The sequence below is a fragment of the Canis lupus genome, chromosome 15 (genome assembly GCF_048164855.1).
Source record: "Canis lupus baileyi chromosome 15, mCanLup2.hap1, whole genome shotgun sequence".
Classification (NCBI taxonomy): Eukaryota; Metazoa; Chordata; class Mammalia; order Carnivora; family Canidae; genus Canis; species Canis lupus.
In genome coordinates, this window is record NC_132852.1 from 34,942,850 (window position 1) to 34,959,752 (window position 16,903).

The 16,903-nt window shown below is 41.5% G+C and overlaps 1 long non-coding RNA gene across 1 annotated transcript; it reads left to right on the top strand.

Moving 5' to 3' along the window:
• The first annotated feature begins 11,256 nt into the window (after nt 1–11,256).
• Nucleotides 11,257–15,108, top strand: LOC140605526 (uncharacterized). Its single transcript, XR_012008179.1, has 3 exons — nt 11,257–11,579; nt 11,973–12,092; nt 14,624–15,108. It is a non-coding gene; the product is annotated as an uncharacterized lncRNA (long non-coding RNA).
• Nucleotides 15,109–16,903: the final 1,795 nt, after the last annotated feature.

A 16,903-nucleotide genomic window follows, 5' to 3' on the forward strand; every position in this document is an offset into this window, starting at 1 on the left:
TAGTGAATGTCCATTCTGAATTGTATCCCTGCAAAGGCTCCCACCTCCCCCACTTCCCCAGCCCAGCAATACTGAGTCATTAATATGGATAGTTCATATGAAAACAAAGCTTTGAAAGGTAGGACAGAAACAAACTCTGACTCGACCTCAGACTGCTCATGAAGCCCAGGGTTCGTGTTCCCACTTGGCACATCAATCTCAGCTCCCGGGCTGGCAGGGCAGGAGCAGAGTTCGTGGGCCTTTCAATCAGGTGTGATGCTTTCGGCAGCAAGGACAGCCATTCATTATGTGAGCTCCTTAAGAGTCTGTTTCTTTAGTCTCTTTGTTTTCCTTCACAGAACTTAGCTTTAATGGCCTTGGACTAGAATGAAGCAGAGATTTGAAGTCAACATCACCTTCCTCTGGCATATGAGAAAGACAACCTCCTCTCTCCTTCCCTTTCATTGTTTTGTTTGTGCAGTTTTAATTGTTTGGAGATCACATGCATTTACTTATTAAGTTCTATTTAGCGCTGAGAACTCTAATTGTGGCTTGCAAAAATGGCACAAGCCTCCTAACTTCTGCCGTGAATATTCATTCAGTGAAGCTATGGTGCTCTACCTCTGTCACAGACTAACCTGAAATAAATGTGGGTTTTCCACACAAGAGGTACCATTTATAGCTGCATGAACAGATGCCCATCCAGGGCCTCATTCCTCCTGGTATGTAGCAAAACTGGCTCCATTTCTGGCTCAGGCCTTGGGTTCCGAGCAACGGGCTTTGCCTGCACCCAGCTCTCAGGAATCTTTCTATCAGCAGCCTTTGGGAGTAAAGCACTCTCAGAGTGCCTGAAAAATAAGTAATTGTGGGACATCCCAGGATGTGGGACCTCTTCTTTCACTTCACAGAGTATTGCAGTGAGATTTGGAAATCATACTTAAAGTACACTTTTAGTATTGTTGATATGGATTTTAAAAGGTAAAGAACCACTACTACATATGTTCTTGCCAATATTTTTCAACTGACACTATTCACCCTCTCCAAATCCTTTATTTAGTCAGGGCAGGAGGTCAGAAAACTGGCTCCTATTCTAAAAGCACAGACACGTACTTTCTCTCTTTCTTTTTATTTTTCAAAGGGAATTTTATGTATACTATCTGCATATAATTACAAGCAAACAATCTGTTCATTCTTGTGGTTCACATGTAATCATATGTAAGTTTCTTATCCAGGTTTTTAAAAAATTCCATTATAGTTAACATACAGTGCTATATTAGTTTCAGGTGTACAATATAGTGATTCAGCAATTCTATGCATTACTCAGTGCTCATCAAGATAAATGTACTCTTAATCCCCATCACCAATTTCACCCATACCCCCACCCACCTCTGCTCTGGTAACCATCAGTGTGTTCTCTATAGTTCAGGGTCTATAGTTGTTTTTTAATCTCTTTTTCTTTGTTCATTTGTCTTATTTTTTAAATTCCACCTATGGCTGAAATCACATGGTATTCATCTTTCTCTGACATATTTCACTTAGCATTATACTCTCTAGCTCCATCCATGTCATTGCAAATGACAAGATTTCATCCTTTCTTCTGGCTAAATAATGTTTCATTGTCTATATGTATATAGACCACCTCTTCTCTATCCATTCATCTATCCACAGACCCTGGCCACTTCCATAGCTCAGTTATTGCAAATAATGGTGTAATAAACATAGGTGTGATTGTATCTTCTCAAGTTAGTATTTTCAGATTCTTTGAGAAATACCCAGTAGTGGAATTACTGGATCGTATGGTAATTTTATTTTTAAGTTTCTGAGGAACCTCCATACTGTTTTCCACAGTGGTTGTAGCAGTTTGTATTCCCACCAACAGTGCATGAGGGTTCCTTTTTCTCCAGATCCTTGCCAACATTCATTGTTTCTTCTGTTTCTGATTTTAGCCATCCTGACAGGCACGAGGTAATATTTCATTGTGGTTTTGATTGCATTGCCCTAATGATCAGGGATGTTGAGCATCTTTTCATCCGTCTGTTGGCCATCTGAGTGTCTTCTTTGAAGTATCTGTTCATGTCTTCTTCTCATTTTTAAATTGGATTAGTTGGGGTTTTTTGGCGTTGAGCTGTATAAGTTCTTTGTGTATTTTGGATACTAATCCTTTATCAGATATGCTAATTACAAATATTTTCTCCCATTCCATAGGTTGTCTTTTATTTTGTTGTTTCCTTTGCTGTCAAAAGCTTTTCATTTTGATCTAATCCCAATATTTTATATCTGCTTTTGTTTCCCTTGCTCCAGGAGACATATCTAGAAAAATGTTGCTATGGCCAATGTCAGAGAAATTACTGCCTGTGCTCTCTTCTAGAATTTTATGTTTTAGGTCTCACATTTAGGTCCTTAATCCATTTTGAGTTTATTTTTGTGCATGGTGTGAGAAAATGATCCAGTTTCGTTCTTTCACATGTAGCTGTACAGTCATTTTCTTTTTTTAAGTGCATTCAAAGGAAAAATATATTTGCACTTGGAATTTATCTCCATTTAAATGGATTCACCACTATAACATCTGATGTAATTATTTTACAGCAGTGTACCTGGGAATGAAGCTGTGGTTTTTTGGTCTTCCAGCTAGCCTTCCCAGCAGAGTGGATTTAGACAGAGGAAGCAGAGTGACTTAAGTAATTTGTAACGAGATCCCATTTCTCTTGCATCAAGAAGTTTTCAATAAGGGAAACTGCACCTTTTTGATTTTGAAAATAATTACCTTGTAAAAATTAGAAACCCTGAGAGACTTTAGCATAAGAGTTCTGCTAAGTAGCAAAGTAGAAAAAAAATTGGGTTCCAGGAAACACTTTCATCTCATTGTTGCCAGAATCCTGGCTCTAAATTCACAACGAATTCAGAGAGGTGGGTTTCTGCAAAGACAACTTTACACAGAAGTATAAACACTTAGCAATTCCAGCCCAGGGAGTCATGAGAAGATTAATCTAACACTGTTCCTTCTTTCTTCCAGTTCTAATTAGAAGGCAGTAGGGGGCCATGAGGAATTAGGTTATGTACATCATTCTATGGCTGTCACCTGAAAACCACCTTGCATCAGGCTAACCTGGCAGAGGAGAGATGATAAGTTTGACTTTTGATCACCATAAGCCATGTCATCAGTGATGACAAAAAAGGAAGCTTCTCCTCATTCCCTTTCCAGGTTCTTCTCTGTCCGATTTATTTAACCGTAAATGACTTTGGATGGGGCAGCTACGATGTCAGGGTTAGAAATGGAAACTGTGGTACACCTCCATGGCTCAGTAGTTGAGCATCTGCCTTTAGCTCAGGTGGTGATCCCAGGGTCCTGGGATTGAGTCCTGCATCGGGCTCCCTGCAGGGACCCTGCTTCTCCCTCTGCCTCTGTTTCTGCCTCTGCCTCTTGTCTCTCATAAACAAATAAATAAAATCTAAAAAAAAAAGAAAAGAAATGGAAAGTGCAGCACTGACTCCCCTCACACCAAGGTTGTTAATTCATCATTTATGGTGCATTTTGGTGAGCCTTCCGTGGTGGCTATGTACGTCTTAACTCCCATCTGGATAATTTTGCATAGAACCCAGAAACACTCAGTTTCTTTTTTTTTTTTTTAACACTCAGGTTCTATGCAACAAAACCCCAAAAAACAAAAACCCCACCAAAAACCAAAACCAAACAAAAACAAAACAAAACAAAAACAATACAGACCAGTTGATTAGTTCTCATCATAGTCTAGCATTCTGTTCATCTGACCTAAGGAGCATCTGTCACTTTCTAGGAAACTACGGGCATGCCACCAACTGACACAGGCTCTGAACCAATGAGGCCAAGGTACAGGATCAACTGGGAATGTTTACATACTTGGGTTGAGCACTGTGCTCCGCTGGCCTGGGTCTGGAGTTTGGTGTGCCTGGGATAAGCACCTCTGAGACTGTCACCTGGAAGTTCTGCTCTGCCTCCAGGCATCCCACAGGAGACTACAGGAGTCCAGTCTTCTTCAACTTGGTCATTTGAACTGCCACATTCCTTTTGTCCTCTATCTTGCACCATAAGCAGCCTTTGCCTCCTCTCAGTGACAGGTCTGATGGGTGAATGGCACGCCCCTGTCAGTATCATTAGTGTTCACTAGATAATTGCATTGGTTAGAATAGGCTAGGTTGTGCTGTGATAACAAATTAACCTCCAGTTCCCAACATTGAAGACAAACAAGATCCATTTCTTGCCGATGTCCATTGCAAGTCAAGGCTGGTGGTATGTGTGCTGGGAAAATTCAGCTCCAGCAGTCACTCAAGGATCCAAGCTGGAGCACATGGATGGCTCAGTCAGCTGAACATCTGCCTTCGGCTCAGGTCATGATCACCAGGTCCTGGGATCGAGCCTTGAGTTGGACTCTCTGCTCAGCTGGAAACCTGCTTCTCCCTCGTCCTCTGCCTGCTGCTCCCCCCTGCTTGTGCTCTGTCTCTTCTCTCTGTTAAATAAATTAATAAAATCTTTAAAAAAAAAAGATTTAAAAAACAAAAAAGGATCCAGGCTGATGGAAGCTCTACTATCTGTAGCTGCAACATCTAGCATACGTGACTCCTTTGGTCTCCTCAGCTGGGAGATAGAGGCTGGACCTCTCACCTGCTCCCAGTGCTTTCCCGCTTCGGTAGGGAAGTGACAGATGTCACTGCAGCTAAAGTTCTATTAACCTAAACAAGTCACATAACTGTCCAACCACAGAGGGCTGGTCAGTCCAGTGTTCTATGTGCCTAGAGTGAAGAACCAGATATTGGTGAGCACACTAGTTATATTTATCACGTTTTTACTTCGCTCAGCCATGAATTATTTATTTGTTTGTTTGTTTGTTTGTATGTTTATTGAATGTGATGAATCTCTCCCAGAACAGTGAGAGTTTCGTAAGTCCCAATCGGTTTGCTTCGGGAGCGCCAAGCAGGAATATGCCAAGTTCAGAGGGGGCTTTTGTTTGTTTTCTTGTTTCCATTGAAGAGGTCAAAGACCAAAAATATATTGAGGAGCGCTGTTTTAGATAGCCATGCTCTACAGCAGCAACAAGAAAACCCTGAATAGTGGGGCCATGGCCGCACTCAAGAGCCTCTGGCTAATTAATCCTGTGGCAGTCTGTGGTTTCATCAACCCGCAGGCATGCAGATTCAGCCCTCATCTGCGCTCAGAATTCATCTTTAGCGTGGCAGGCTGTGCCAGTTCTGAGATGCTGGAGTTTAACTTACTGGAACAGAAACCACATCAAAAAGCCAGTCACATGACAGCGCCAAGGAACTCAAACCCCACATCAGAACGCATTGGCTAGTGTAGAAGTCCTGAGATGCAATGTGTGTTCTTCACTGGGAATTAAGAACATGTGGGCCCAGTCCTAAGTATAGCCTACCCTTAAAGTGTTTTTAATTAGGAACTTGGACTTTAGTGGCCAAAATTGAACTGGCTCTGAGATGAAGGCTACACTTCAAGTGTCTTCTAGAGAACTTAAATGACCTGCAGACAATAGGTGCTCAGAAAGCCTTCTTCATGATGATAATACGTTGTGTGACTTATGGTGGTAGGGATAAAACTTGGTTGTATTTACTCTGCTGGTTCCCTCAAGGATATAGACACATAGTCAGGTGCTGCCTTAACTTCTTGGCCTTACGTAGGAAAAGACACTCATTCTCAGGATCTGAGAACCACCATCAGGCTTTAGTTATCATCAACAAAACAATAATAATTTATATAATTCATTGTATGGCTGCTCAGTTCTAAGGCACTGTCTGAAGAACTTTACATACATAATTTCGTACATTATCTCAACTAGCCACGCATAAGATGCAATTTATTATTATCTTTTTCATTCAAATGAGGAGGCTGAGGTTTTAAAAAATCAAGGAATTTGTCAAAAATCACAAATTTAGGAAGTGGAGCTGGGTTCTAACATAGATCAGTCTGATCGCAAAGTCCATGTATGTTTCCAAATAATTCCCTTTTAACAACAACTGATAGCAAAATCTAAATATCAGAAAATGAACAAGGAATGAAAGACATTTCCTTTGTAATCCACTATCCAGGGGTATTAACTGCACAATTTGGGGTATGTATGTATATCTTGGATTTTTCTTATTCAGATGTTACTTACAGGTGACTCAAACCTCAAACTTGCTTAGGCTCCCTTTGCTCTTGGCCTGCATCTACCTTTGACACATTTACACCAAAATTACCTGGAATCATCCCTCCTAAAGAACACAATCCAACACCAAAAAAGAATTGTCAATCAGTGTAGATTTTACTGAAGGGTTTGTGACAATCTGCAGGAGAATCCCCTTGGCTCATGTAGCAAAATTATCCCTGACTCACACATTTAAACTACTCATCCTCTCTGCTTCTGCTGCCCCCAGACAGCTCTTCCTTTTCTCCTGAGAAACAAATTTTCATTATCTCACTTTTTCTAATATGCTCCCTTATCCATCGCCCTGCTGGGGAAAACAACACGATCTTCTCAGGAGCCTTACTTTTTAACGAAAGAAGCTAAGACCATCACTAGTGAAAAATTTTACTCTTGTCTCCCTCACACATATTTTCTTACAAAAAAGGGTTTATACTGTTTAGTAACCCACTTTGTTTTCCTTAGGAGTATGTGTTATGGGAGAAATCTTAAAGTTCTGTTTGTGATTATTTTACTTGATTGATGTGAAAGGAAAGGCAGGTGTCAGCCTGTGCACTGGGAAATTTCTGGTAGAATGCTGTTACAGTCATTTCCTTTGCATCATAAAAGTCATTCTGGCTATATTTAGGTTAATTTTCTTTTTCTTTCTTTTTTTTTTGTTAATTTTCAATATATTTTGATTTAGAGTATACCTTTGTAAAGGAGATCTTTTTTAAAAGGTCACCAAAACTAAACCAGATAAATGTTTTATTTCTGCTATTAGTCAAACCATTTTATTAAATAAGACAAAGCAGTGGTGCCAATAAGAGTTAAACTCTATTTTCCCCCACATTGTCATGCATATATTCTTCTGTCTATGCTTTTGGATTAAAAAGGCCATTAAGAGAAAAGCCTAAGCCTCATTTCTGATGAAACAGCTTTGAGGAGGTGCAGTGGAAGCAGACCAGCTTCTGACGGCCAGGAATTCCTTATATAAGAGAGCAGAGCCCTAGTCTGGGGGTGGAGCTGCTAGGACACATTCTCTTTATCTAAATTAGTGGTCTTCAAACATTTTTGATCACATGTGGTGAATTAAAGATAGCCACACAAATACCTAAGGATAAATTTAACCAAGGAGATGAAAGACTTGTACTCTGAAAACTAGAAGCTGTTAATGAAAGAAATTGAAGATGACACAAATAAATAGAAAGATACACTGTACTTTGGATTAGAAGAATTAACACTGTCAGAATGTTCATTCTACCCAAAGCAATCTACAGATTCAATGTAATCCCTATGAAAATATAATAGTATTTTTATTTTTTTTTAAAGATTTAATTTATATATTCATAAGAGATACATAGAGAGGGGTAGAGACATATGCAGAAGGAGAAGCAGGCTCCTCAGAGGGAGCCTGATGCAGGACTTGATCCCAGGACCCTGGGATCATGCCCTGAGCCAAAGGCAGACGCTCACCTACTGAGCCACCCAAGTGTCACTACGTTGTATGCCTGAAACTAGTGTAGTATTGTTGGTCAACTATACTTCAATAAAAAGTTTTTAAAAGGGCAGCCTGTGTGGCTCAGCAGTTTAAGCACCTGCCTTCATCCCAGGGCATGATCCTGGAATCCTAGGATCGAGTCCCACATCAGGCTCCCTACATGGGGCCTGCTTCTCCCTCTGCCTGTGTCTCTGCCTCTCTCTCTGTGTGTCTATCATGAATAAATAAATAAATAAATAAATAAATAAATAAATAAATAAATCTTAAAAAAAAAGTTTTTAAAAGTTTTAAAACGTAGGCTAAACTGATACTTCATTTTAAAATGGCAACTAGGGCAGCCCCGGTGGCGCAGCGGTTTAGTGCCGCCTGCAGCCTGGGGTGTGATCCTGGAGATCCACGTCGGGCTCCCTGCATGGAGCCTGCTTCTCCCTCTGCCTATGTCTCTGCCTCTCATTCTCTCTCTGTGTATCTATGAATAAATAAATTTTAAAAATCTTTTAAAAAGTAAATAAAAAATAAAATGGCAACTAACTTTTTTTTTAAAAGATTTTATTTATTTGAGAGACAGAACAAGTGTGAGAGGAGTATAGGGGCAGAGGGAGAGGGAGAAGGAGAAGCGTACTCCTTGCTGAATAGGACTTTCAGGGGGACAGGACTGATACGGGACTTGACCCCAGGACCCTGGGATCACGACCTGAGATGAAGGCAGGCGTTTAACTGACTGAGCCACCCAGGTGCCCCATAAAATGACATCTGATTTTAAAAACCTTATTTTCTTGCTGTGAAACTGAACATGTTAAGTTTTCCATTATTGGGTAACAAGATACTTACTTATAAAGCCAGTTACAAAAAAAGAAAAAAAATTTAAATTAAGATGGTCACAAATTCTTTGACGGACCAGTCACTGAGAGATAGGTTCTATGCTTCTCCCCTGAATCTTGAATGGACTCCTGAATAGTTTTTACCAGTAGAATATAATGGAAATGATACTTTGGTATTTTTTGGCTCCAGGCCTTAAAAGACCTCTTGTCTTTTAAAATATTCCCTCTCAGGGGGTGCCTGAGTGGCCCAGTCAGCTAAATGTCTGTGGCTCAGGTCATGGTCCCAGGGTCCTGGGATTGAGCCCTAAATTGGGCTCCCTGATCAACAGGGTGTCTTCTTCACTCTCTGCCCTTCCCTCCCCTCGTGCTCTCTCTCTTTCTCTCTCTTGTGCTCTCACTCTCTCTCAAATAAGTAAATAAAATCTCCAAAAAATAATTAAAAATAATAACAGTAAAATAAAATATTCTCTCTCAGAACCCAGCTACCACTTTGTGAGGAAGCCCAAGCAGCCCAGTTCAGATGCTATATGGAAAAGAACTGAGATCCCCCGTCCCATAGCCAATCACCCTGGCTGAGCCCCCAACTGATAGCCAGCACCAAGTTGCCAGCCAACTTGGGAGCCATCTTGGAAGTGGATCTTCTAGATTGAGTTGCAACCAATGCTGCAAAGATATAGACTGCCCAGGAGAGTCCTTCACAAATTTCTGATCCACAAGATTGTGAACAAAATAAAACGGTGTTTTAAGCCACTCAGCTTCCAGTTTGTTTGTTACACAACAATAGATAACCAGAACACAACTTTATCATCAAAACTATTTAGCAATCTTTGTACACTTATTTGTTATATATTATCCAGTTGTATTACATCCATTATTAAAAAAAATAACAGAAATAGAAAATAAAAAAGTTATTCATAAATAGAAATGCTAAAATTTTCTTCTTAAAACCTAGTGGTTTGTTTTAAGCATATACACATTTTGGTGACCAGTGGTCTAGAAGAGACAATGCTTGAAACTCAACTCACTGGCAATAAATAATCTTCAAATACTAGTGAAGTATTTGAAAATGGAGAGTGTATTGACAGCACATGGTCCAAGAGGGGATAATTAACCACGTATTTATGGAGAACCAAATATGACCCAAATAAGAATACCCAAACTGTAAAAAATAGAAGGGCAATTTTTGCCATTTCTATATTTTTCCTATTTTAATTACCACAACCAATGAATAGGGTTTTTGTTTTGTTTTGTTAAAAAGCATGGGGTTAAAAAAAAAAAAGCATAGGGTTAAGAATATGGATCTTGAATATGAATATGAATAGAATATGAATCTTGCTGTGGCCTAGGGAAAATTTAGGTGTGCTCCTCCAAAGCCATTCCACAATATGTGAATATTATTCCAGATCAGTAAATAAAAGTCTATATCATTATTTTAATAAATATATGGTATTTAATAGGTGGACATATTATTTTTGATGTCATTAGATATCCAGGTTGTTTTCCAATTATTGGTGACTATAACAGCCATTCCTACACCCAAATCTTTGCATAATCCTTTTTTATTTAATTATTTCCTTCATATGTATTCCTAAAAGTAGAATTGTTGGTTAAGGACAAGCACTGGTTATGAATAAGCACTGTCAAATTTCTCTCCACAAAATTTGCACCAATTTATAAATTCCTCAACAGTGTCTATTTCCTAGCACCTTCAACAATACTTGGTATTATAATCTTAAAAATGGTTTGTCAATTTAATATAAAATTGTGCCATATATATTATATATATAAATAAAATATGTATTTTATGTATTAAACTTACCTTTGAGGGGTGGCTGGGTGACTCAGTCAGTTAAGTATCTGACTCTTGATTTCAGCTCAGGTCATGATCTCAAAGTTGTGAGATCAAGCCCAGTTCAGGCTCTGTGCTGGGGGTGGAGCCTGCTTAAGATTCTCTCTCCCTCTGCCCCTCCTCATGCTGCACTCACACAAGTGCTCTCTATCTCTAAAATATTTTTTAATTGAAACTTACCCTTTGACTTTGACTTTTTGCCTATTTTGTCTATTTATTTTTATAAGATGCCTCAGAATTTTTTTGTGGAAAGGAACAAAGTGTACTACAAAGAAACAGTTTTTTTTTTTTAAGATTTATTTATTTTAGAAAAAGAGAGGGTGTGTGTGTGCATGTGAGTGGGGGTAGGGGCAGAGGGAGAGAGAGAATCTAGAGCAGAGTGCAGAGCCTGAAGGAGGGCTTGATGGGGAATGTGGGGGCTCAATCTCATGACCCCAAGATCATGAACTGAGATGAAATCAAGAGTTGATTGCTCAACCTACTGAGCCATCCAGGTGCCCCTACAAATAAACAGTTTTGAAGAGGCAATTTCCTAGTTCCAGGAGAGACAGAAATGGCAATATTTCTTGATCAATATTTTATTGATCAACAACTTCTTTGCATTTGTATGTGTCATAAATACAATTCTAATTGGCTTAAGTGAAAAGGGAATCTATTGGCTCACTGAAGAGTTTCAGGTACAGCTGGACTCAGTGTGTCAAATAAAAACATCAGGACCCTCTCCATTTCTCAGCTCTGGTAGCTTTTGCTTGCCTATATTCCCAATCAGACTCTTGCTTCATATCAGGAAGAATCCAGAAAAAAAGAATACATTGTTCCTAAGAACTTTAACAAAAGACCCAGAGAAGACTGTGATTGGCCAGCTTAGATCATGTGCTCATGCCTGAGCCAATCATGTGGCCAGGATAACAGAATTCTCTGATTGGCCAGGTTTATAGTTCCCTATCTACAGTTAGGGATGTGGTAAGTTCTACCACAGCCAAAGTAGATGGATACTGCAGATTTGGGGGCTGGGTGGTTCCCAAAGGAAGGGATGCCAGGCAGAAAAAAAAAAAACACATGTCCATATGAACAGATTTGATGGGATTTGGCCCACCCGCAGCTCTTTCTGGGTTGTAATGAATGGTGATTTGATGTGATAGAAATAGGGTCAAGGAGCCAGGAAACCTGGAATTAGCTATACGTTTTTGCTACTACCTGTGGGAGCTCTCTGAGCTTCAGACACCTTATTTATCAAAGGGAAAGATTAATCATCACCTTACCTACCTCGGATGATTCTGGTAAGAGATTATGAATGTAAAAGTGCTTGCTGAAAATAAAATGTCATGCAAATATACCTCATATCAAATAAAAATAAAACTAGGAAATCATATGTGTTCCCCATTGTGGTTTTGTCTGAGCACCCCCTGCAGTAGTCAAATGGAAAAATCAGTGCTGTGGATCTGAGGCTTCCACCCTGCTTAAATTTGGCTCAGCCTAAGCTGTCTATTTTAATTGTGCTGGAAGTCATATTGAACTGTTGTCCTCAGGAAGCAGGAAAGGGTGGTGGCCATAATCACTGCTAAAAGTTGAAAATGGTACTGACATCACACATGCTGGTGTCCTTCTAGGAAAATTTGTATCCTGTCTGTCTTTGCCTTCCATCTAATTAACAAGTCTGTGACCTTCCCCAGCACAGGAATGACCCACAGTCCAATATGAAGCAGCAGGAAGCACTGAAGTGGATCCAGGCAGCCATGGAATTGCGATCCTGCTGAATCCCAGTTCAGGGCAGGGCCAGAGAAAGAAGCCAGGTATGGAGGCTCTCTGAGAAGCTGAGGTCTTCTGCTTGAAAAATTTGTTTGGAAATAGCCATACGCAGGCAGGGAATTATGCATGGGGCCTGTCTTTCACTCAGGAAACCTGCACTAATTGTTCTCCACCAACAACATAGACTAGTTTGTGCTTTGCATTGAACAGAAGGCAAGACTTTCACAGATACCCCTGCTCACACCTCACCAGAAGATGGAAGGAGATGGGGTGCCCAGCCAAAGGAAGTTACAACGAGCCTTAAACCAGGGAATGTTCACGTGTACAACTGTCTGCAGAGTGGTGATTTGAGAGATGTACCTACCAACTCACAAAATGCACCCCTTACCCCTTCAAGCCCACCACCACCTTACCCCTTCAAGCCCATTCATTCAAAGGTATTACAGGTATTCCCCCCAATATCTGAAAGTAGGATGTTCCTATGAAACCTTTTGTAAGAGGAAATGGTGTAAAGCGAAACAAACCAAGAAAACTCCCCAGAAATTCAATTACCATTGATAATTTTGAACATTCTCGGATCCTGAAAATATCCTATCTTGGGCTTTTCTGATACCTTAGGACACATCTAGCTAATGAATGCACAAAATAAGTCAAGATAAGCACAGTTGTTCATAAGCACATAGTTCAAGCTCTGGCGGCTTGATGCTGAGATGCTCAGGTGACTCCTGGGGGAAAGGAGTTCGGCCCAGGGAGTGCACTGCCTCACTAGTGGCTGCCGCCAAACAGATGCTGAATGCTATTTTTTATTTTGCTTTCTACCTTCATTCATAAAAGCAAACATAATCTGAATTTCCTTCAGTTAGTGAAAACGGGTCTTTTGTAAAAGTGAAGTGGCATAAAGCGAACTTTCTAAAAGCAGGGGATACCAATATCTCTGAAAAGGCCTGTTACATGTAAATATGGGGAGACAGTAGGATAGTTGAGGAAAGGACTAGCAAATCCATTAAATTATTATCTTTCAAGAACAGTAATCGGTGGGGGCCAGAATGAGAGCACCGGATATTTGAGGGAAATGAAGTCTTGAAGATAATTTTGGCCCGTCTCTGAGGCTGGGCATTATGTATTAAAAATTATTTAAAATGCATCACTGCAAACTCTCACTTCTCCACGCACTTGGTCACGTCTGACCTCATGTCTTGATTTGAACAAAGAGGACAAGACAGCAGCCTTCATCTGTCATTTTGACCACGGATTTTGCTAAATGATTGTTTATATCTTAGTGCCCCGTTGGAGACTTCTGAGTTTGAGAGTCCCTGGCTGGAACTGGTTTTCGGTGCAAATCAGTAAAAATAAAATCTGAGTTTTGTTGATTTCCAGATGGCATCTGTTAACGTTACCACGGCTGCCTCAGGAACACTTTGGAGCTTATTTTGTCCTCCTAAATAAGGGCAGCTTCCCTCCATTTTGTGCTGTTTAGATTCTTCGTGGCCTGTTGTTTTGCTCTTTCTTAGCAATTCTTTTGCCTCTGATTAGTGACTAGAACTGTATTTGCTGACTGTCAAGTCACTGCTTTCATTGGCGGTGGCGCCCCCATTCAGAGAATCCGTATTACCTCATGACATATGGCACAGTGCACACTTTGAAAGCTAAGAACTGGAAAGTTTCTCTTTTGGCAACGTTTCCCCCAGTCGCCCAGGCAATTTCCACATGCAACACTTTCCATACTCATTGAGCGCAGAGATTAGAAGGTTTGAAATAAAAGACTCTCAGGTTTGTGGGGCTGGCTGGAAACAGCCATGTCCACCAGACGCCAATGTAACTGGTCGGTCCAAAGCATCATTCGATGCAGGGGAATTCAGGGGGCTCATGTCTCATCACATAGGTCGCCTTAATAGCAGATGTCCCCCTCCAACACACCCTCCCCCCAGGCTGACATTTAGCCCAGTTATAAAATCAAGCAATGAGACGGGCAGCTTTTGTAACAGTAGGACTTCTGCTACTGAAAAGGAATGCAACCAGCAATGTTGCTGAGAGAAAGACAAGAATTATCACTGGGATGGGTGTCTCTGTAGCCAGGGCAGCAGGGTAGAATCTTGGCACTGCGGCCCAATGGCAGTCACAGACAGACCTCTGGGGGGCATGCAGCAACAGGAGAGCCAAGTCAATTTATTTGGGAGTGCGCTGAGCTCTAGTCAAGCCAAAAGAGGCCAGAGCATGTATCAAACAGCCTCCACTTTACCCGAGAAGGCCATCAGAGCAACCAGGAAGACACAGGAAAGTTCACTAAATCTCCCAGGACACCAAGGATGCATCTGAGGGCCTCCTTCTAGTAAGTCACAAGGGGCTCTTCCCCTATGACTCAGACGCTATCTTAGGGTGAGATGGAGGAGGAGAATTTTTATCCATGAAAGACTGAACTCTACTCAAAGGGGACTGTTTAAATTATTGAAGCTTTAAACTAAGTTGGACAGTTAGTTACTTTCTCCTCCTTCTAACCAGTGGGGGTGAGGAGGACTGAGGAGGAAGGCTAGCAAAGTTACAGACAAAATAAAGTCATTGTACCTTCTCTCCACAGCCCTGCTGCAGTGTGGATTGATTCTGTCATCCTGCAACAGGAAAAGCAGGTCTGACCCCTCTGTTCCTTGGCTCCTGTTCCTACACCCTCACCGGGAAACAGAACCCTCTGGGCTTTTGCTCTCTCCCAGATCTTCCCTGTTGATGACTGGCCGTGATATCACTCAGTCCACTGCCAGAGATTTGGGCTCTTGGGCTCTTCTGTCCCTCACTTGCACTTGCTGCGATTTGCTCACACATTTGGTGTTTGCTTATTTCCCCTCTGCACATTCTCTTCCCAAATCTTGTCCCTTGGGGAGTTCTTTGGTCTCTTCCACTGTTCCAAGGGGGCAGGGCCAGACCTACAACTCAGACTGACCCCACAGTCATGAACGTGAATGCAGAGAGAAATCCTCGAGAAGTGTCACAAAGCTACAGGCAGACGGACAAATGGCAGGCTCTTTTAGGACATCTCAGTTAGAAAGGGTATTTAAAATTAAGCCAACAAGAGGGGCACCTGGGTGGCTCAGTGGTTGAGCATCTGCCTTTGGCTCAGGTTATGATCCCAGGGTCCTGGGATGGAGTCCCACATTGGGCTCCCTGCAGGGAGCCTGCTTTTCCTTCTGCCTGTGTCTCTGCCTCTCTCTGTGTGTCTCTCATGGATAAATAAATAAATAAATAAATATATAAATAAAAATCTTAAAAAAAAAATAAGCCAACACTAGACCTAGAATTAAGGCCATGAAAAGAAGAAAAGCCTATTATGTTTCTAAAGATTCGCTGCTAAGGACAGTGGCCCCTCCTTAACCACATCTCCAGTACTCTATCCCTCCCTGGCATACTGTCCTTCCTTTCTTTTTGCACATTTTGTTCCTAAGGACTCTTAATAAAAATAGTAACGATAGCGAACACTTACTGAGCACTTACTATGCGCGGGCTCTGTGTTAAGTGCTTGTCACATGAAGCCACATAATATCATCTGAGGTTGAAAAAATACTTAGGATTGAAAAATAAGCAGAGGAAACTGTGGTGGGGGGTGTGGGAAGGCAGACGGAAGTTGCTGGGTTGGAATATGAGCAAGACACATACTCACACACAATGATGCTGGACTCTCCTCCTTTCTAGCTAATTTCCAGACTTTTCTATCTCCTTTGTTGCCAAAATCCTCCACATTGTGGCCGACACTCAATGCCTCCATCTCCTATTCCCTTAACCGCTGACTTCCGCCCCCACAATTCTATTGAAACTTCTCTTGTCAAGGTCACTATGACTTTCTTCTGGCCAAATACAATGGTTTTTTTCCTTAGCCCTCATCCTTTCTGACCCCATGGTAAAATTTAATATTGTTAGTTACCCACCTCCTGCACAGGCTTCCTTACCTTCTTCTTTCCTGCTTGCTCCTTTGCTGGAGCAAATCTGATGATGCAGATTCTGCAAGGGCTCCTTTCACTTAGACATCCCCTGGCTCCTGGATTCAACTAGCAGATATCTGTGTGACTCCCAAATTTACCTTTCCAGCCCAGACCCTGTCTCGATGCTGCTGGGTGCTCTTTTTTTTTTTTTTTTTTAAGATTTTATTTATTTATTCATGAGAGACACAGAGAGAGAGGCAGAGACATAGGCAGAGGGAGAATCAGGCTCCCTGTGAGGAGGCTCACAGGGAGGAGCCTGATGTAGAACTCTATCCCAGGACCCCGGATCACGACCTGAGCCAAAGGCAGACGCTCAACCACTGAGCCACCCAGATGCACCCTCCTGAATACTCCTATGGTTACCCCACACCCTCCATGTCCCTCGAATCAGTTTCTCTTCCAAACATACCCATTTCCAAGTCTGTCTAAGGCAAATACAAGCCCAAATCTTACTCTTCCCCCATTTCCATTCTGCACACCCAGACCACTTTGCTGCTGCTTCTAAACACCTCTCCCTCTGACCCTCTCTCCCTCTCCCTCCGCTTGCCTAGTTCAGACTCCTCTCACCTCACACCCTCTTCTTACAGGGGCCTTCTAGCTTTTATCAGAGCTTCTACCTCTCCTCACCCCATTATTTTCCTAAAACATTTCATTGAAAAGGAGTTTTTGTTGTGGCACTTGGCTCAGTGAGTAGAGCATACAACTCCATCTCCCCACATTAAGTGTAGAGATAGCCTTTTTAAAAAGTAGTGTTTGGGGGGCACTCAGGTGATTCAGTTGGGTGAACATCAGCCTTCGGCTCAGCTTATGATCTAGAGTTCTGGGATCAAGCCCTACTTCAGGCTCCCTGCTCAGAGGGAAGTCTGCTTCTCCCTCTCCCTCTGCCTGCA